This window comes from Rattus norvegicus, chromosome 17 (genome assembly GCF_021556685.1).
Source record: "Rattus norvegicus strain SHRSP/BbbUtx chromosome 17, alternate assembly SHRSP_T2T, whole genome shotgun sequence".
Lineage (NCBI taxonomy): Eukaryota > Metazoa > Chordata > Mammalia > Rodentia > Muridae > Rattus > Rattus norvegicus.
The window spans coordinates 31658265-31678216 of NC_141550.1; the positions used below are offsets into that span (position 1 = coordinate 31658265).

The window sequence follows — 19952 nt, forward strand, 5'->3', positions numbered from 1 at the left end:
GCTCCCCTGCATCCCTTGCCCGCTAGTCAGTCTCTGCTGGCTCAGCCCGGCCTGAGCAACTGAAGTGGCAGTGGCGGAAAGGAGCAGAACGTGCCGCAGAGGCGGTGGAAGCCATCCCCCTTCCCTGCCTGAGTTCTCTCCCCCTTGCCCAAACCCACGCCAGGCAAGAGATCTCCGTGGAGAGCCCCAGGCACCAGAGCCCCACAGGTCACTTGAGGGCCAGCCTAGTTGCCACTGTAGTCCAGCCACAGTCTCTGCTGACTTTTGCTATCAGTCAATCTCCTGTCTCAGGGCCCCACCTTGTTTCTGGAATTCCTTCCCCAGTAAACCACCTGCATCGGATGCACGCTCCAGACTCTGCTTCCAGAACAGTTCAAACTCGAACAGATGTCAACTTGATGGCCTTGAAGCTGGGACTGCTGTACAAATGACCAGCTGGTAGGGTTGTTTCAGCTCATCCTCGGCCGTGCACACAGAGAAGAAAAGGTACACAGTTCTCTGGCTAACAACCCACACAGGTATTTATTTTTAATGGATTCCTAGGATGAACGATCCTGTGTTTTCCCTGACACGGGAGTCCCAGGATCTAAGACCTTCTTGGGAATCTCAGTATTCAGGATTCACGCTCTAGTTCAAGGCTGCAGTTAACCAAGTTGGTGGCCAGGGATCCCTGAGAGCAGTGTTTATAAGCACCCTTGTATCCTCGTTTCCTGAGCTAGGTCCCAAAGAGGGGGTTCACTATTGTACAGTTTGGCTCTTCTGGAAAGAGAGACTGTGACTTGGGCGACCAGGAAAAATCCTACTGTGATGATGTTAAAAAGAGTTTGGATGGGGAGAAGTATTTGTTCTGGCTTTATTGAGTCATTATTTTCATGTACTGAAGTCCAGAGATTTGTAGCACACACACTCTGTGCTTGTCACATACCATAGGAACAGTGTGATGGAGGTTGATAATTTCACACAAGCACCTACACATCCAAGACATGGGATGCTTATGTGACTCTAAAACTTCCTAAAGTCCCTTTGAAGGAGATCCTCTCTCCTGATCATCTGTCAGCCTCTAGAAACCAGTGACGAGCTTGAGCCACTAAAGTTTTGCCTTCCCTAGACTTTCCCATGAAGGCATCATCAATGGGTGTTATTTCACGAGATTTTCCTCACCCTGTCAGAGTGAGCTCTGCACGTCCTGTGCCCTCTTATTGCTCAGCAGTGCTCAATTCTTACCCTGCTCATTACATTTCCTATTCGTTTTTTGGTCAATGGCTCAACTGAGTCATTTCTAGTTATCTGTCTGATAGGGCCACGAACAGTGGCACTTGAGTCTGTGTGGACATGCAATCCACTTCTTCTGGGAAATCACTTAGATGTGTGTGGACTATGTGTCTTATGTCAGTGCTTTGGCCATACTGCCATGAGTTCTTCCAAAGTGTTTGTACCAATTCGCTTTTCTGTCAGTAGTCTATGAGTCCCCCCATAGCCCCTCAAAGTCACAGCTACGTGATGGGAGGCAGTGTTGTCTCCATGTGCTTCACATATACTTTTCTCTGATGCACCGAGAGGCTTTACATATGCTTATTATTCAGCTAAAATTGCTGCTAAGCAATATCCTAAAATACCCTTATGAAGTTCATCCACCCCTGGGGTGGCTCTAACTATTCCCTCGCTTGCAGATAAGAATCTGAGCTCTTTAGTAGGGTTAAAGGACAGAACCACACTGCTTTGTGCAGAACTGGGGTTAAGACAACACATTGTTCCCAAGTTCTTAAAGGGCCTGAGAGATAGACACTATCTGTGACCTCGGATTGAGACAGGTTGGTGGCATGCCTTTCTAATCTGCTAAGGCCTCAGCTGTTTCTACCAGACTCAACCAATGGTGTTGTCACATGCTTAATTAGCAAGCCTGACTGTTACTTTGCTGTGAAAAATTCCCCTCCACTGATGTGGTCCATTTGTGATTTGTAGGAAGGAAGCCTCTCATTTGTTGACCTGAACCTGGGACCACATGAAAGGGCCCCATGTTGTTTGACTCTCCCTTGCCAATCCATTGAGACCCCAGATTCCTTCTGCCCAGTCAGGCTGTTCTTAGACTCCCGTGGGTGTAAAGGTCTGTCTACCCAGACCCGTAAGAAGAGATGTGAAGTCCCGTGAGGGAGGGCCCAGGAGCGGCAGGACCCCTGCCTGAGACACCGCCGGAACCTGAAGGAAACAGACCGGATAAACAGTTCTCTGCAACCAAATCCCGTGGGAGGGAGAGCTAAACCTTCAGAGAGGCAGACAAGCCTGGGAAACCAGAAGAGACTGCTCTCTGTACATACATCTCGGACGCCAGAGGAAAACACCAAAGGCCATCTGGAACCCTGGTGCACTGAAGCTCCTGGAAGGGGCGGTACAGGTCTTCCTGGTTGCTGCCGCCGCAGAGAGCCCGTGGGCAGCACCCCTAGAGCAAACTTGAGCCTCGGGACCACAGGTAAGACCAACTTGTCTGTAGCAAGAAAGCTGCCTGGTGAAATCGGGACACACAGAGGCAGAACTCCTCTAGGACCGGGCACGGCCTGTGTTTACCGGAAGTCCCACACCCGCGGATCCTGGCCCGCAGCAGCTCTCTGCTCCCAGACCCCACTCTCGTCAATGGACAGATCATGGAAACAGAAATTAAACAGTGATGTAGACAGACTAAGAGAAGTCATGAGCCAAATGGACTTAACGGATATTTATAGAACATTCTATCCTAAAGCAAAAGGATATACCTTCTTCTCAGCACCTCATGGTACTTTCTCCAAAATTGACCATATAATTGGTCAAAAAACGGGCCTCAACAGGTACAGAAAGATAGAAATAATCCCATGCGTGCTATCGGACCACCACGGCCTAAAACTGGTCTTCAATAACAATAAGGGAAGAATGCCCACATATACGTGGAAATTGAACAATGCTCTACTCAACGATAACCTGGTCAAGGAAGAAATAAAGAAAGAAATGAAAAACTTTTTAGAATTTAATGAAAATGAAGGTACAACATACCCAAACTTATGGGACACAATGAAAGCTGTGCTAAGAGGAAAACTCATAGCGCTGAGTGCCTGCAGAAAGAAACAGGAAAGAGCATATGTCAGCAGCTTGACAGCACACCTAAAAGCTCTAGAACAAAAAGAAGCAAATACACCCAGGAGGAGTAGAAGGCAGGAAATAATCAAACTCAGAGCTGAAATCAACCAAGTAGAAACAAAAAGGACCATAGAAAGAATCAACAGAACCAAAAGTTGGTTCTTTGAGAAAATCAACAAGATAGATAAACCCTTAGCCAGACTAACGAGAGGACACAGAGAGTGCGTCCAAATTAACAAAATCAGAAATGAAAAGGGAGACATAACTACAGATTCAGAGGAAATTCAAAAAATCATCAGATCTTACTATAAAAACCTGTATTCAACAAAACTTGAAAATCTTCAGGAAATGGACAATTTCCTAGACAGATACCAGGTACCGAAGTTAAATCAGGAACAGATAAACCAGTTAAACAACCCCATAACTCCTAAGGAAATAGAAGCAGTCATTAAAGGTCTCCCAACCAAAAAGAGCCCAGGTCCAGACAGGTTTAGTGCAGAATTCTATCAAACCTTCATAGAAGACCTCATACCAATATTATCCAAACTATTCCACAAAATTGAAACAGATGGATCACTACCGATTACCTTCTACAAAGCCACAATTACTCTTATACCTAAACCACACAAAGACACAACAAAGAAAGAGAACTTCAGACCAATTTCCCTTATGAATATCGACGCAAAAATACTCAATAAAATTCTGGCAAACCGAATCCAAGAGCACATCAAAACAATCATCCACCATGATCAAGTAGGCTTCATCCCAGGCATGCAGGGATGGTTTAATATACGGAAAACCATCAACGTGATCCATTATATAAACAAACTGAAAGAACAGAACCACATGATCATTTCATTAGATGCTGAGAAAGCATTTGACAAAATTCAACACCCCTTCGTGATAAAAGTCCTGGAAAGAATAGGAATTCAAGGCCCATACCTAAACATAGTAAAAGCCATATACAGCAAACCAGTTGCTAACATTAAACTAAATGGAGAGAAACTTGAAGCAATCCCACTAAAATCAGGGACTAGACAAGGCTGCCCACTCTCTCCCTACTTATTCAATATAGTTCTTGAAGTTCTAGCCAGAGCAATCAGACAACAAAAGGAGATCAAGGGGATACAGATCGGAAAAGAAGAGGTCAAAATATCACTATTTGCAGATGACATGATAGTATATTTAAGTGATCCCAAAAGTTCCACCAGAGAACTACTAAAGCTGATAAACAACTTCAGCAAAGTGGCCGGGTATAAAATTAACTCAAATAAATCAGTTGCCTTCCTCTATACAAAAGAGAAACAAGCCAAGAAAGAAATTAGGGAAACGACACCCTTCATAATAGACCCAAATAATATAAAGTACCTCGGTGTGACTTTAACCAAGCAAGTAAAAGATCTGTACAATAAGAACTTCAAGACACTGAGGAAAGAAATTGAAGAAGACCTCAGAAGATGGAAAGATCTCCCATGCTCATGGATTGGCAGGATTAATATAGTAAAAATGGCCATTTTACCAAAAGCAATCTACAGATTCAATGCAATCCCCATCAAAATACCAATCCAATTCTTCAAAGAGTTAGACAGAACAATTTGCAAATTCATCTGGAATAACAAAACACCCAGGATAGCTAAAGCTATCCTCAACAATAAAAGGACTTCAGGGGGAATCACTATCCCTGAACTCAAGCAGTATTACAGAGCAATAGTGATAAAAACTGCATGGTATTGGTACAGAGACAGACAGATAGACCAATGGAATAGAATTGAAGACCCAGAAATGAACCCACACACCTATGGTCACTTGATTTTTGACAAAGGAGCTAAAACCATCCAATGGAAAAAAGATAGCATTTTCAGCAAATGGTGCTGGTTCAACTGGAGGTCAACATGTAGAAGAATGCAGATCGATCCATGCTTATCACCCTGTACAAAACTTAAGTCCAAGTGGATCAAGGACCTCCACATCAAACCAGACACACTCAAACTAATAGAAGAAAAACTAGGGAAGCATCTGGAACACATGGGCACTGGAAAAAATTTCCTAAACAAAACACCAATGGCTTACGCTTTAAGATCAAGAATCAACAAATGGGATCTCATAAAACTGCAAAGCTTCTGTAAGGCAAAGGACACTGTGGTTAGGACAAAACGGCAACCAACAGATTGGGAAAAGATCTTTACCAATCCTACAACAGATAGAGGCCTTATATCCAAAATATACAAAGAACTCAAGAAGTTAGACCGCAGGGAAACAAATAACCCTATTAAAAATGGGGTTCAGAGCTAAACAAAGAATTCACAGCTGAGGAATGCTGAATGGCTGAGAAACACCTAAAGAAATGTTCAACATCTTTAGTCATAAGGGAAATGCAAATCAAAACAACCCTGAGATTTCACCTCACACCAGTGAGAATGGCTAAGATCAAAAACTCAGGTGACAGCAGATGCTGGCGAGGATGTGGAGAAAGAGGAACACTCCTCCATTGTTGGTGGGAATGCAGACTGGTAAAACCATTCTGGAAATCAGTCTGGAGGTTCCTCAGAAAATTGGACATTGAACTGCCTGAGGATCCAGCTATACCTCTCTTGGGCATATACCCAAAAGATGCCTCAACATATAAAAGAGACACGTGCTCCACTATGTTCATCGCAGCCTTCTTTATAATAGCCAGAAACTGGAAACAACCCAGATGCCCTTCAACAGAGGAATGGATACAGAAAATGTGGTACATCTACACAATGGAATATTACTCAGCTATCAAAAACAACGAGTTTATGAAATTCGTAGGCAAATGGTTGGAACTGGAAAATATCATCCTGAGTGAGCTAACCCAATCACAGAAAGACATACATGGTATGCACTCATTGATAAGTGGCTATTAGCCCAAATGCTTGAATTACCCTAGATCCCTAGAACAAACGAAACTCAAGACGGATGATCAAAATGTGAATGCTTCACTCCTTCTTTAAATGAGGAAAAAGAATACCCTTGGCAGGGAAGGGAGAGGCAAAGATTAAAACAGAGACTGAAGGAACACCCATTCAGAGCCTGCCCCACATGTGGCCCATACATATACAGCCACCCAATTAGACAAGATGGATGAAGCAAAGAAGTGCAGACCGACAGGAGCCAGATGTAGATCGCTCCTGAGAGACACAGCCAGAATACAGCAAATACAGAGGCGAATGCCAGCAGCAAACCACTGAACTGAGAATAGGACCCCCGTTGAAGGAATCAGAGAAAGAACTGGAAGAGCTTGAAGGGGCTCGAGACCCCAAAATTACAACAATGTCAAGCAACCAGAGCTTCCAGGGACTAAGCCACTACCTAAAGACTATACATGGACTGACCCTGGACTCTGACCCCATAGGTAGCAATGAATATCCTAGTAAGAGCACCAGTGGAAGGGGAAGCCCTGGGTCCTGCTAAGACTGAACCCCCAGTGAACTAGATTGTTGGGGGGAGGGCAGCAATGGGGGGAGGGTTGGGAGGGGAACACCCATAAGGAAGGGGAGGAGGGAGGGGGATGTTTGCCCGGAAACCGGGAAAGGGAATAACACTCGAAATGTATATAAGAAATACTCAAGTTAATAAAAAAAAAAAAGAAATACTCAAGTTAATAAAAAAAAAAAAAGAAGAGATGTGAAAAGGGATCCAGAATCCTGCAGGAGGTGAGAATAAGGTTGGAATGCACGTGTGACAGTTCGATGTAATGGAATGAAACCAAATACAGAAGCTCTTGAGCTCTCCAGGAAACAAACAGGAGATAGGCTGGTACAATTCCCATGAGGGACGAGAACTATGTTGGAAAGAATTCCATCTTTCTGAATTGCTATCATCTAGGTTTGTCAATTTTGCAATTTTGTCTATTTCTATTTTTTTTCAAGGAAACACTCAAAAGTTAGAGGGAAAAGTCTAGAAGAGAGGACCTGAAGACTGACTAGTCTTAGGGGAAAAGGTTTTCAAATGGTAAAGGGAAACATCACTTTCTGGGACTTTAACGGAGATGGTGATTCAAACAATGGTCTGATAGAAGAGAATGGCTTCTATCCTAGTCACACTTCTATGTGTATGCACTTAAATGAATGAGCACACTCACATGTGCACACACACACAATGAATACCTCCATAGGTACATGCTGTGTATGCATTCATGTGCATGAGCACATAGAGCATGTATGTGTGCAAAGGCACCGTGTGTGTGTGTGTGTGTGTGTGTGTGTGTGTGTGTGTGTGAGAGAGAGAGAGAGAGAGAGAGAGAGAGAGAGAGAGAGAGAGAGAGAGAGAGAGAGAAAGAGATATCGGGAGGTGGGGGCTAGGGGGTGAGATGTGTGTGTATAGTCTTAGCTAGGTTTCCATTGCTGTGAGGTTGGCTTATACGTTCAGAGGTTCCGTATATTATCATCAAGGCAGGAACATGGCAACATCCTGGCAGGCATGGTGAGAGAGGATCTGAGAGTTCTACATCTTGATCCAAAGGCTTCCAGGAAAAAAAAAACACTCTGGATCACACTGGCCAGACTTACACATATATATGATCTCAAAGCCCTGCCTCCTCAGTGATACACTTTCTCTAACAAGGCTATACCTCCTCCATACCTCCTAATAGTGCCATTCCCTAAGCCCAGTACATTCAAACCACCACATGTGTTGATTGCGAGGAGGAGGTCAGTGAGAAGATTCAAGAAAAGGCATCTCTTTGGTAGTATTGGTCCTTTCCTCTTTGAGGAGGTTACCTGCCTTCAAGCCCCATTTTTGAAGAGGGTACTGTGTCTGGGAAATAAGCCTTTGAGTGAGGAGGCATGCACAGGACTCTGCTCTGTTTGGGCCTTGACATCTGTGTTAACTGGTTTTGTGCTTCTCTTCAGAGCTACACAAAATGATCTGTCTAATCCAGAGACCTGCACTCACCGCCAAGGCCACAGCCAAAGCTCTTCCTCCTCCTTTTTGAAGGCTTTCATTTTAAAAAATATTTATTGATCTTTATTTTTATATTTATATGGCAGCGTGTGTGAGCTTATGTGCCCCATATGTTCACAGGATCATGTGGAACAGAGGAGGGCATGGGATCCCCTGGAACTGGACTCAAAGACAGTTGTGAGCTGCCATGCAGGTGCTGGGAATTGAACTTCTGGAAGAGCAGCCAGCTCTCTCGAGCCCAGGCCTATCTCTCCAGGGTCTCTGTCATCTTTTAAGTACCTGTTACAACAAGAAATAGTAGCCAGAATCTGAGTTACCAGGTGTGATGGTTTGTATATGCTGGGCCCAGGGAGTGGCACTATTAGGTGTGGCCTTGTTGGAGTAGGTGTGTCATTGTAGGCTTGGGCTTAAGACCCCCATTCTAGCTGCCTGGAACCCAGTATTCTGCTAGCAGCCTTCAGATGAAGATGTAGAACTCTTAGCTCCTCCTGCACCATGCCTGCCTGGATACTGCTTGATGATAATGGACTGAACCTCCAAACCTGTAAGCCAGCTCCAGTTAAGTGTTGTCCTTATAAGACTTGCCTTGGTCATGGTGTCTGTTCACAGCAGTAAAACCCTAAGACACCAGGATTGCCATTCTCTTGATCTGACCATGACACCTTGTATTCTATACTTACATGCATTGAGACACCACTTTGGCTCAACTCAGTGCCACAGGCTTGTAATACCAGCTGACCGGGAGGCTGATGAGGCAGGAAGGTGACAACTTGAAGGTATGTCTGGGATTTAAATGAGTTCAAGGCCAGCCTAAGAAACTTAATGTGACCCATTTAACAACAATAATAAAACAAAAAGTACAAAAAGGATATAGCTCAGTAGTAAAGCAGGAAGAGTTTAACTGTTATGTGAGGTGCCCTGGGTCAAGGAAAGAACTAGAAATACCACATCATACCAGATCCTGTATTTGTGTAGTTATGTGTCAGTTGAAAAAAGTAACTAAGGTGAACTTTTGCTACTAGGATGCTCAGTTGGAGCAGCCCCTGAGTTCTTTTGTACCATTGCTGGGACTGCAGCTCTCTACCCACATTACAGTTGAGACTGGACAAGCTAGGTTTAGCATACCACCCCAGCAGCTCAGAGCTGAGCCATGTAGGGTGCAGCCTGGAATGCATGCAGCTTTGAGAATCTGCTCAGGCCATTTTTCCCATGTCACCAAGGCTGAAGACAACCGATGGAGACAGGCCACAGAATCTGAGGAAACGCCCCCATCGATGAGTAAGATGACAAGGTGGGTTTCTGCCAAGAGCTCAGGCATTTGGATAGCTCCATTGTCCCAAGTAAAATGGCAAGCATGACTGCCCCTCCCCCCAGTCCCCCAGTGTCTGAAATGCTAATATGTATTCTGATACTTACAACTTGTTAGATAAAGGAAGAGTGGATGTGGAACGTTTCAGCCAGAAACCGGAAGTAAGATGAATATGAGGATGTGAAAGACAAGTGGTTACTTCAGAGCTACTTTGCTTTAAATATTCAAACACCCAACAAGCATAGATGGCAAGCTCCCATGGGAATGTCTGCCCATCTTCCAGCCACAGTCGTAGTCTGGGGTTTTCATTTTCTGGTGCGTACAATAAAAGCACTTCAGATGCAAGTAAGATCCGGTGATAAAATGCTGGTTTAGTCATTTGCTGGAGTTGCAGTCACCCACTCACACACAAACAGTGTCTGTGAGAGCCCATCATTGGCCGTAAACAGGCTATATTTAGATGACTTCCCATCCCGTCTCCTTCCCAGACCTGGCCAGGGCTACGGTGGCTTCCCACTCAGTCATTTTTGTCCTTTTGGGTCTTGTTCCCTCATAATCCATGGTTTCTCACTTTTCCCAGGCTCCATGGAAACCACTGTGTGGTTGGACATCGGCGTGGTGCCCCACCCAATCAGGACGGCTACCAGACCATGGGCAGCTCTAGCCACAAGGAGGGTGGCTTTACAATGTTGGGGTTGTGTGGTCCAGCTTGGCTGCTGTTCACCCTCCAGATGCCACCCAGACACTAGGTCACAAGGACTCTGAGGTTCCCCAAAGTCTGAGTGTTCTGCTCCCAGCCTACTTTTAGGTGGCGAGGACTGGGGTGTAGCAGTAGAGGGAAGCTAAAAGAATAGGTAGTCCTGTGTCTCATCGTGAACTGGCTTTCCGAAGATCATGACTAACTGCGTCCACCACGGCATTGCGCTCTGTTCTGAGGTACCGCAATGAGAAAGTGCCTTTGTGTAAAGCTCCCAGGAAGAGTGTCGCATCAATCAGAAGCAGGCACCCAAGCCACCTCAAGGTGACCAAGAAACAGAAAATCCCGTTTGGTCAAGGGCAGGAGAACACAGAGCTCTGAGCTTTGTCAGAGTTTGCCATGAGAAACAGCATGGCGAGTCTACTAAATCGATACAGAATTGAATGTAGGGTCTTGAACACATGTCTACACTCATTCCCATAGCTCAAGGAGGGAGAGTGATCAGTGTCTATGGACAGGCAAGTGGGTGAGCAAGGACGCATCTGTGCAGGGGTATGATTCAGTCTCAAGGAGGAAAGAAACTGTGACACATGCTATCTGGATGAAGCTGATGACTTAATGCTACCCAGATTACACCAGTCACAAAAGGGTAAGTGTTAGGATCCCACGTCAGAGTGGTCAGATTCACGAGGATAGAATGCAGAATGCTAGGTGCTGTTTCCAGGGGCTGCATAGCAACGATGGTTGCACATCAGTGGGAATGTTCTGGACGGTGACTGCCTCTAAAAATGGGCTGGCAACTTTATATTAGGTATATTTTGCTACCACTACAAAAAGAAGATGCCTGTAAAAGCAGTGGACACTGGTTTCCATGGTAGAGGAACCAGGCACACCCCCACCTCACCCGAGGGAGCCCTACTCTGGGCCATTACTTGCCAGGTCCATGGTGGGGAGGGGCTGCGATTGCAGAGCAAGCATGGTGTGTCATTCACACACATTCCTAGCTGTCCGGAGATCATGACTAACTGCGTCCACCACGGCATTGCGTTCTGTTCTGAGGTACCGCAATGAGAAAGTGCCTTTGGAAATCCTTTAGATTTCCCTTTTCTGAATTGTATTATTTATTATTTCATTCCAAAACATGACTTGTCTGAGTCTCAGGGGATGGCTCAGTAGTTAAGAGAGCTTGCTCCTCTTGCAGAAAGCCCTGTTCAGTCCCCAGCATCCACATGGTGACTCTCAGTTGTTGTAACTCCTTGTCTCCCTGGCTAACACATGTGGTATGTAGTTATACACGTAGACAAAACCCTTGTGCCCATAAAATACAAACAAATCTTGAAAAGTTAGCTAACAATGAAATATCCCTTGTTGTCAAGACCAAATCGTCTACTGATCACGCACACAAGAAAATGCACAGCCATGATGAAGATTTGCTGGTTTTTTGTTTTATGTTGAGACAGGCCTTGTGTGAGTCCAGGCTGGCCTTGAACTCTGTATGTAGCTGTTGTCTTGAACTCTGGATCCTCAGACGTTCAGGTCCAGATTGCTGGTGTGAAAGGCCCTTGCCGCTGACCATATCTGACATACGGTATTTTTTTTTCTGCTTTGCAGAAGTTGAGTTTCACAAAGCTGTTCCTTTGAAAGAAACTATAAGCATTCTTTAAAAAAAATCTGCCCTTTTTTTCCCACACAAAACTGTGGTAGCACGAGAAGCAGAAATCTGTTAGTTTAGGAAGAAACAGAGAGTTAAGTATCTAAGATTATACTGCCTGGAGTGAAAAAATATCAAGAGGAATATGGTGTTCTGGACTCTAGTCCTCCACCCAGCTCTCCAGCACACTGCAGGTTTCCTCCCACCCTAGTCTGGAAAAATCTACACTGAGCTATTGAAACTTTGAAGGGACAGCCTGGGAAAAGAGGCTTCCTCACACTTACACATTCGCCTACCGGGGACTGTTCTCACTGGGCCCAGGGGAAAGTGCCGAAGCCAGTCTTCTGGTTCATAGAGAACCTAAATTATAAGTTTATAGATAGAGTAGAAATGTGAAAACTAAACATGAAAACATACAATAATGGAATGTGGCATTTCTGTCTAGCGCAAAACTAAAATAAAATAGAAGGAAAGGAAATGCTCACATTCTAAAACAATTGAATTTTTACACGCGTTTTTCTCCTCTGAGTCTTTGTAAACTCAGAGCTTAATGGGGAATTCCTTACATTGTTCAATTATGGTTTCTTTGGGATTAGTGGGAAAATTTAGTTACAGAGACCCTCCCTGGTGCAGCCTGCAACCTATGGGTGTCTTCCTCAAGTTGACCACGAGAGGGCAATATTGTCATTCACTAGGACGCTGCGCCCCACCCGATGGGGCTCACAAGCTCTGTTCAGCCTCTAGCGCTTATAGTATTCTGTGTTATTATTTTTTTGATTTAGAAAGAGCTATTCCTCAGCAGATTCCTTCTCCCCTCCCTGTGCCCAGTTGTTTCAGAGAGCCTCGCAGAAGCAAACACAAGTAAGAGGTACAAACTCCTCAAAGGATAGGGTGGTGGATTGATGGGTGTGCTCAAATGGGTATAAGGGGGGAAAATGGAGGCACAGGACCTGGCCAGAGTGCGGAGGCTCCCTCATCAAGCAAGAAAAATAACTATGTTCAGTGGGGCGCTTGCACGAATGTATTTTCGTAAGAGGAAAGACCGACTTTGAACTTTAACAATCTATGCATTCCCTGGGAGCCAAGACATTCTGGGCCAGAATCAGCCCTGGCATTCGGTCCAGCCCTGCTCCTGGCTTCAAACTATTGTGTTCCTCCTGGTTTAAGGAAGAATGTAATTGAACTCGGGGAGCCCTACAACAGCAAGACTAAAGAAGGCTGAGAGACTGGGGTGGTGTGCGTACCAGTGAGTCTTTTTAAGGATAAATGCAAGGGATTATAGACTGAGGACTGGGGCACTAGTCATTAGTGGTGCAAATCAGAGATGCCTATGTTGATGGGCTAATAAAAAGGAAAGCCTGATCAAACTGGCAGAGAGGTTAGAGTCAACAGATAACAAGAGACTGGAACTGGCAGGTTGCTCTGCAGGACCAAAAAGATCAGGGATCCTCCAGAGCTATTTGACCCAAGCCTCCTAGCTCTACAACCAGGCCGCGTTATTTAAGCTCGGGCAGTTCTGACGGCCCTCCACCAAGGTGGGTACTAGCTTCATTGTTTTCAAGATGAAAACAACTGTAGGTCAGATGTTCAAGGCTATGTAGCCAAGGATATAAACATAGGAACTGGGATGTATACTGCCACTGGCTCCAAAGTATTAGTCTCTGGCCATTGCTTTGCCGACTTTGTGAGCAAGGCAGGGCGGATGAGCAGCCAGGGGCGAGACACATGGAGTACGTCCACCTTCATTCCACAGTTCCTGCCAGCCGAGCGAATGTGTAGCACGGGGGCCTCTGTGCACTTCTTGCTGTCCTTGCCCAAGAGTGACAGGTGGCCTGGCTGAAACGGGTTAAAGACTGAGGACTGGGGCACTGAGGGGATCCGAGTTCTATCCTGTTCTTGTTCTTCCTCTTCTGTCTCATGAAGCAGAGGGAAGAGGGAGAAGTCACAGCCCAGAAGGACATCTAGAGCCCAGTCAGAATAAGAAGCCTCAAAGGATGCTTCAGGCCTCTGTCTCCCAGCACCAGCAGGCAGCCTGAAAATTGGATTAGAGCAAGGGGCAAATTATGGCTATTAAAAAAGACATTGTTGTGAGCCATGTAAAATATGTTCTGACTTAAACAAGACCAGCATTTTAACATTTAAAAACAAGGCCAGTGTATTGAAAGGAATCTCTCTCTACTACAAAATTGTAAGAGGCGATGGGGAAAAGTCACCAGGAAGAGGTGATGGCACAATAAAAACAATTAGTGGGTTCCTGCAGTGCGATGACAGAAAGGACAACTGAGGCCCCAGAGAAATAAGATTAGCCGGAGGGTGTAGAATGGTGTGATGTCCGTACCCCTCCCCCCACACTGGGATCTGGATATAGACGACACCTCACTGAGGCGCCCCATTCTTCTTAGGACTTTAATCTGAAGACAGGAAAGCTTTCCAAGGAGATTTGTCACCAGCTCACCTGTCAACTTTCTAACAATTGGATTCGGAAGAATGGAAGGTGGGGGGTGGTGGAGAAAAAGGAGAACAAAGGAGTGTGCCGTGGGCAGAGAGCTCGGCCTTGTGTATGGTTGAGCTGGCGTTTCCATGGTGGGCCCAGGTTTCGGTTGTGTAACCACCAGCTAACCGTCATCCCTCAACAATGAAGGCCTGGTGAGGGCTACCTAGCCTATTTTTGTCTCATGCATTCGTGGACTCCATTCAAAAGCTCTGTGGTGCCAAGTCAAAACGAAGACAGGTTTGAGTCACAGCCACCTGGCTCGGGCCTCGGTGGGTGGCATTGGCAGGGGAAGATGGCCTGGAGTGCTGTGCGGGGGTATGCACTTGTGACTCAGGTTGGTGCACATACTAAAACCTGGATGTGTGGCAAGAACATTCTCCGCCCATGCCCATAGCCTCCCTGACGCCCTTTCAACCCATGTCAGAGCATTAGAGAGTAGCACCAAACTTTCCTGGGGTTGTCTACCCTGAGAGGAGCAAGTGTGTGGAAAGTGAGTCTCTCTGATGACTTGGGAGTGTTTAAAAGCAGTTGGTTGAAAACCTTCACCACTTTCTGAGCCTGCGTCTAGATGTCTGGAACATAAATCATTGAGTACACATTTCAGATAATCCGAGGAGATAAGTACTATTGCACCCATTCTGTAGATGTAGAAACTGAGGTCCCCGATAGCTCTGTGACTCATGCAGGCCACAGCTGATGGCATAGTTTTGGAATCTGAAGTCAGACTTCAGATTTGGAACCTTGGGTTCCTCCCCTCTTATTTTCATGGTTTCCTCTCATTAAAAAAAAAATGCTTCATAGATTCGGTAAAATAAAGTAACAACTCGACCTAAATGCCATCCTCTGTGCGCATTCAGGGATGAAGAATGAGTGTGCACCTTCTGGTTATTCCAGTATTTGGGAGACTAGGGCAGAAGATTGTGAGTTCAAAGACAGCCCCAAAAATAAATAGATGGATGGATGGATGGATGGATGGATGGATGGATGGATGGATGGGCAGAAGGACAGGCAGGCAGGCAGAAAGAAAGACAGAAAGACACAAATATAAGAAGAAAAAAGTCTAGGTAAAGTTTCATCAGTTACAAGAAACAAACAACTCCACACCCGCAGCCATGCTGAAGGTCCCTTCTCCTTTCTGAAATGTCAGTAAACAACCCCACAGGCAGCTGAAGGCAGAGCTGAGTGAGTTTACAATACTTGGCACCCAGAGCCTCGGCGAACATGGCTTTGTTTTTACTATTGAGCAAAATGTGTTGTGTTACGATTTCCTTTTCTGAGTCAGAGGAGAGACATGAACTATTACTTGGCTATGGAATATTTGTGAGGTCCCAGTGGAAGAGGTTGTGATTTGATTTTAATGCACATTGACTAATGACTTAATAATCCTGAACAGAACTGACAGAGCCCTGATAAGAGAAGAAGAATTTTGGGTTGCAAGATCTGAAAATTGTTGATATCCAGGGAGGTTGGTAGATTAAAGATGAGATAGTTATTTCTAGGCATTGAATGTGTCAGGGAGAGGGTTCACTGCCGAGCAAACACATCACCTACACAATAAAGGGGTCCTTGCTGTGCGTGGAGATACACACCTACTCTTCCTGCAATCGGACATGGTGGAGGCAGAAGGATCAGTTCAGCATCAACTACGTGTGTAACAAGTTCAAGGCCAATCTAGGCTTCGGGAGACTGTCAAAATAAATAAATTAAAAATTAAAAGTGTACTTCTTGCTCATTAATGGCCAGGTCAGACTACTCTCTCTAGGTCAACTGTGATCTACCTGTAGCCTTGACATCTGGAATACATGCCCTCCAAGGTCACCAAGAGAAGTTTAGAGGGCAGCAGTCAGTGGGGGCTGTTGGACCACCCAGACTCCAGTACATACTTTAAGTGGGGTCTGCATTTTCTCTGGGGTGTATCAGTATGATTTGGGGTACTAGTTCTGGACTTTTAGAATCAGAACTGAATTCTACACTGGAAAAGCTCGTCAGTGTGGACTTAGTATGCACTGTAGTCAGATCTGCAGACTCTGCTTCCAAACAATGCCTTATTCACAGACTAAGGTTTTGGGAGGGGAGAGGCATTACTCAACACAAACACTACTTGGGAAGAACAAATGTTACCATCATGTCATATGTCACAGACATTTGTCACAACAAAACTAAGCTTTTCTGATATCCTGGATGCCTTGGATCCCTTCTTAGTCCCATTTATTTAAACACTTCCTAGTAGACCACAACCCCTCCTTCGTTCGATATGCATCCTTCCAGCACATGATGTTGTATTTTCTTCTCAACTTATATTTTCCATAGTTGAAGCTTAGGAATGTTTCTTCTTTTTAAATATTTGCATAATGGGAATCTTGTTGAACGAATCATTTAGGACTATTGTGTAGTCAGCATTTCATTGGCAAGAACTGTTCAAGTGGGAAATCACAAACTTAATGTATTCATTTGTTACTCATTCATTCATTCATAATTCAATCTTAATTATTCATACAGATGACTATTCTGAATTCTATCATATGAATATGCTAAGTGCTGCTTATGAAATTCATTGATGTTAGCAAAATAGATCATCTTCAATGTTGTTTTCTAACAGACTCTATTAGGGCTTTTTAGAGGAACAGACTCAATAGAGAACTGAAGATATCTGCCTCTAGCTAATGGACAGAAATAGAGGGGAGAAGAAGGAAGAAAAGAGGAGAGGGAGGGAAGAAAGAGGAGAGGAACTAGAGGAGGAGGAAAGAGAACTGCTTTCCAGTCAGAGACAAATCTGCCCCAGTTTAGACATGGAATCCTCCCAGGGGCCCATGTATTAAAGGCTGGGATCTGTCCTGTGTTTACTGGAAGGTGGTGGAGCCTTTAAAAGAGCACCCAGGTTACTGGGAGTTTGCTCCCGAAGGGGACGACTGGATCTAATGCCTTCCTTTCTATGTTTTTATTCTTTAACCATTCTTCCCCCACTCTGGTGTGCTGACTTCCCACAATTCCAAAAGCAGCAGGAGTAGGGTCAATAGACTTTGCAGTTTCAAAACCATGAACCAAAGCTGGACATTCTTTCAAGGATCTATGACTAGTTCATCCCCTCAGCTCCTTGTTAGGGGGGAAGAAAGCTGGTCACACACTTAGAGGAGACACAAAAACATACCCCCAAGTGCTTCAGTCAGCTTACCATTGTAGCCACAATTTCCTACGGCCTCATTCACATGTTGTACGCTCAAACTCAAATAAACAATAGCTCTCTGGGCCCCTGAATCCATTTCAGGAACTCTTGCCACCCATGGACACTTCATGAACCTTTCCGCATCTCTGTTTTCACTCGTAGGGACTGGTCCCTTGCTCTCTCTCCAGTACCTACCTGTACCTCCATTTCTTTTTTCCCAATGTTCTCTGCAATCCTACCATTGGACAGTCCTGGCAGTTGGAAACAGAGGAGGTTTGTGAAAAGGTTGACCTATGCACTGTAGGATATTTGCAGCATCATGGTCTCTACTCAATAGATGGGGGAGTGTGCATCTTGTGTGTGTGTGTGTGTGTGTGTGTGTGTGTGTGTGTGTGTGTGTGTGTGTGTGAAATCACATATGTCTACAGACATTGTCAATCACCCACAGCAGAACCAATGACTTAATGGAAACTCCAAAATACAATGCTGGTGGTAGATGTTCCCAGGAAGTTTTCCTCTGTCTAGGACATGGAGAGAGAGAAGAGAGAGAGAGAGAGAGAGAGAGAGAGAGAGAGAGAGAGAGAGAGAGAGAGAGAGAGAGAGAGAGAGACCTGGTGTCTTCTCCAACAGTGCCTGCCTTCTAGTTGATCTAAAGGTTTAGGTTCTGGCCAGAGTTCTCTGCCTGATATATAGAGGGAAATAATAACTTCACGAGCAAGACAAACGAAGAGTAAATACAGAAAGAATCTGTCTTTTATTTTGATGGCAGGAAATGATAGTAACCTAACAGGGAGTTTTGCTTAAATTTTCTGTCTCCTTAATTGAATTTTCTCCTTTGCTTTCACAGTGGGGACTAAGCTAGCAGATGTTATTATTGCGCTCTGCCTTTTGATGTCAAGGGAAGTTTAAGGCAACCAAGATAAATAAGAAAGAGAGTCATCCTTTATTTACAGGTCAGGTTCTGTCAGTCACTGCGATGTAAGGCAAAGATCCTGCAAGAAAGCAGCCTATTCCTCAGTTCCCGTGATGCACACCGTGGAGTGCGTTCACAGAGAGTTTATAAGTGTGCTTACAGAGAGTTTTATTTTTTTTTTTTATTAACTTGAGTATTTCTTATATACATTTCGAGTGTTATTCCCTTTCCCAGTTTCCGGGCAAACATCCCCCTCCCCCCTCCCCTTTCTTATCGGTGTTCCCTTCCCCACCCTCCCCCCATTGTCCCCCTCCCCCCAACAGTCTAGTTCACTGGGGGTTCAGTCTTAGCAGGACCCAGGGCTTCCCCTTCCACTGGTGCTCTTACTAGGATATTCATTGCTACCTATGAGGTCAGAGTCCAGGGTCAGTCCATGTATAGTCTTTAGGTAGTGGCTTAGTCCCTGGAAGCTCTGGTTGCTTGGCATTGTTGTACATATGGGGTCTCGAGCCCCTTCAAGCTCTTCCAGTTCTTTTACAGAGAGTTTTATATAGCCAGACTTGAAAGTTAGCTATTGGCCGCCCATGTAGCACTTCAGGAAACAGGGAATAGAGAGAATATTTTTATTTTGGGGCAGGATCTCACTAAGTTTTCTAAGTTGACCTTGAACTCACTGTATACCCCAGCCTTACCTGAGAGTCTTTAATTTGTTTTGTAATTTATAATGTTTCTTTAAAAATATTTTAATTAATTACTTGAAAAGTTCATGAGTACATTTTACTCACATTCATTCCCTTCCCACCTTCTCCCACACCCACTTCCAATCCACCAACTCAATTCTATGTCTTCCTTTTTCTTTTAAACACATGGAGTCCATTCGTGCTGCCCAGACACTCCTGGCTGTGATCTCTACCCCGGAGCGTGGTTGACCTACCCAGGAGTCACACCTTAGAGTACATGACTCTCCTTCTATCAACAGATATCAATTGCTAACAGCCCCTCAGCTAGGGTGTGACTCCGGGGCTCCCTCTCCTCCTTGCTGGGATTCTGACTCTCCTCCATGCTGGGATTTTGCCTGGCTTGAACTAGTGTAGGTCTTGCTCATGTTGTTGAAACTGCAGTGAGTTCGTATGTGCAATTTCCAAGTTCAGAAAACAGATTTGTTATAGTCATCCACTGCCTCTGGCTCGAACAATCTTCCCAGTTTCTCTTCTTTGACGACTTCTGATTCATGGGAAGAGGAGTGTGATATAGATATTCCAATTTGGGTTGAACACTCTGCCACCTCTTACTCTTTCTATGTTAATTAATTGTGTATCTCCATATTCATTGCCATTTACTGCATGAAGAAGCTTCTCTGAAGATGAGTTATAATACTCTGTGAATGTAACAATAGGTCATTACGAGTCAGTTTACTATTATAACCAGTAGCAAAATGATAGTAGTTGATTCTCCTATACTACTGTCTAGCCGCAGGTTCTTAGCCTCCATAACAGTGCTAGGTATGAGTTACATCTTGCAAAGCAGACCTTAAGACCAATCAGAAAGAGTCTGGTTACTCTAACCACATTTGTGTCACTGTTGCACCGGTGAGCGTATCTTGCCAGGACAATCATTTCTGTAGTTCACATTGTCTGTAGCTGGGTCAGACTGCTGTTCACTCATCTATGATAGCATTCATAGTACTTTCCAGA

The 19952-nt window shown here is 44.8% G+C and overlaps 1 long non-coding RNA gene across 2 annotated transcripts; it reads left to right on the forward strand.

The window, feature by feature from the left end:
- Positions 1-9994: 9994 nt before the first annotated feature.
- LOC108348555 (uncharacterized) lies at positions 9995-13790 on the forward strand. 2 transcript variants are annotated; one of them, XR_015642019.1, is made up of 3 exons: positions 9995-10361; positions 12471-12556; positions 13612-13790. It is a non-coding gene; the product is annotated as an uncharacterized LOC108348555 (long non-coding RNA). The 2 variants fall into 2 exon arrangements; XR_015642018.1 differs by having other exon boundaries at positions 9995-10686; positions 13612-13781.
- The last annotated feature ends 6162 nt before the right edge of the window (positions 13791-19952 follow it).